Here is a 2402-nt window from a genome sequence, read left to right on the forward strand (position 1 = left end):
AAGAGCACCCAAGTTCAGGCTCTGTGACCCACACAGACACCCTAGTTGCCTAGGTAGCTCACCAGCCAATCCATCTTATGACACATAAATGCTAAGGCTTTGTTCAAAATTACTGAAATTGTGTCTTGAGTTCTTAGCAAGTCTTCTATTGCTGCTTGATTTTGTTCATTACACTCTGAATCCCTGTGGAGAAAACCTGAAAATACTGACAGATGCCCTAACTGAACCACTATAATACGTCAAGACCTTCAAATAGACATTATGCTAGACTACTCAGGGCTATGAGCAGTTCTTGTAAAATCTGTATAAATTTTAAACCACTTTTTTGGGAAGAGTAAAGGGGATTTTTCTGGAGATTTTGGCCTGAGATGGCAGGATGTTGGTGGGGCACTTTTTTCTTTAAAACCCATACAATAAATCTTGTATAAAAGAGGAAACATTATTACCAGTGCTGATCGTAACACCTGAATACCTCAATTACAGATGTTGACATCCTGAAAGATCAAAATTCATAGTTTAAAAATCCCCATAATAAAATTCCCGAAGACCAAATGTGCAAATCCTGTAGGAAAAAAAAAAATTCAGAAAAAGCAAGCCCCATCGTGGTGGGATTACACAAGGGAGGTAGAAAGCTGAGCTCTGAGGAAGGGACTGACCATGCAATATGACCGCAATGAAAACTCTGCTTTAAAAATGTTTCATTGCCTGCACTAGCATTATTTCCAGTCAGTGAAATTCCAGGAGCTTTAAATGAGATGAAGTCATGTTTGCTTGTTCTTCAGTGGTCACTGACCAATTTGAAAACAAGGATGTGCGTAGTGGAATAAAAGGAGTTAGGCAACAGACTTAGTCACCAGTGTTCTTTACATGAAATCTGTGGTCTGTATATGGGTACAACTGGAATAGATTTCCATATACTCAAAACAACAAGGAAGACGGGCAGCGCTGTTTTCATTCACATTTCTCGAATGACCAGTGATGTTGAACATTTTTTCACATGCCTATTTGCTGTTTGTACTTCTTCATCTGAGAAGGAAGGATGCCTTAGGATGGGTCTGGGTTTGTTGTCATAGAGTCCCTCGACAATAACGTCTATAGCCTGTGAACCTGGAAGCCCAGAATACGCAGCTACCAAGATAAACATTGCTCCCTGTTATGACTTGTGTCTAGAAGTCCTCCCAAAGCCTCATGTGAATCGGGTGGGCTGTTTTGAAGGGGGCTGAATCTAGAGTGTGTGACTGATTCATGGTGGGGCTAGGCCCAAGGGCACTGGGACTAAGGGTGTGAGTGCTGCCCTCCCTAAGGAGTCTGAATAAAAGGGACAGAGAGACGCACTTACGGTCCCTTGTTGCTTTTGCCGTTTTCTGCTGCCATGAACAGTTGCCCCTCTGCTACTCTGCCTTGGAGCCAGTGATTATGGACTGAAACCTCTACAAGCTTTAAGCTAAATAAACCTACCCCTCTTTAACTTTGGATGCCTCCATTTTGTCTCAGCAAGATAGAAAAGTAACCAACACACACTCACGTACAGGCCTTGTGACATAAAGAACAGGGAGGCAGAAGATTTCGGCCTTGCTGGGGACTCAGTAATCTGTTCTTCAGGGACAAAGAAAAGGGACTTTCAGAATGAACATTTAATGGAGGGTTTAATTAACCGGTGAATTTTTACAAAGATGAAAATCCTCACATAGTGGATTCCAAGTTCTACAGCGTATACATGACTATCAATTCTCCAGGGTAAAAATGGCAAGTAGGAAGTCTAACTGAAAGGAAAACGGAGGTTGTTCAGGAGAAAGTTTTCAATGCAATTAAAGGGAAAGGTAAAAGACAGAGATTAGAAGAAGGGAAAGGAAGGAAGATAGACAACATAGATCCGTGAGTTTATGCAACCAATAATAGGGAAAACTGGATAAAACAAAAGGTCGATTGATGGGGAGGGCGTGAGAATAAAGAAACCTATTCGAGGTTAGAAACTGAGTGAGGCCAGGACGTTGGAGAGGATTCACGGAGGAAAGCAAGGGGTCTGGAAAGAGAAAGCAGGGCAGGGCCAGGCTGTGGATGGAGGGAGATCGAAAGCGCGGAGTGTTCGCAGGAGCGGGACCAGAGCCATCTGGGAGGAGCGATCTGCAAAGGCGGCCCGGAGGAGGACGCCGGTCGGACCGCGGTTCTGCCGCCGCAGTGACAAGTGAAGCAGATGTTCACCCACGCGCCGAGGATGCGCCCGGGCAGCGGGGAAAGAGGGAGACGAAGCAGGGCCGGTAACTAGGACGGGGTGGCCAGGCCCCGGGCATCCGAGAAGAGGGCGCACTGGTGGGGGACGCAGCCCCACGGTCCCGGAGAGAGGACGCCAAGAGCCGCCGGGAGCGGGGCGGTGGCGGCGGAGGACAAGGCAGCCGCCCTGG

General features: G+C 46.3%; 1 protein-coding gene across 1 annotated transcript in view; it reads left to right on the forward strand.

The window, feature by feature from the left end:
- Positions 1–1934: 1934 nt before the first annotated feature.
- The window catches only part of Pde4dip (phosphodiesterase 4D interacting protein), a 211035-nt gene continuing 210567 nt past the window's right edge, over positions 1935–2402 (forward strand). Inside the window, exon 1 of the mRNA XM_019207344.2 lies at positions 1935–2402. The gene's annotated coding sequence lies outside the window, so the exon portion shown is untranslated.

The sequence above is a fragment of the Fukomys damarensis genome, unplaced genomic scaffold (genome assembly GCF_012274545.1).
Source record: "Fukomys damarensis isolate Sample0158 unplaced genomic scaffold, DMR_v1.0_HiC HiC_scaffold_33, whole genome shotgun sequence".
Lineage (NCBI taxonomy): Eukaryota > Metazoa > Chordata > Mammalia > Rodentia > Bathyergidae > Fukomys > Fukomys damarensis.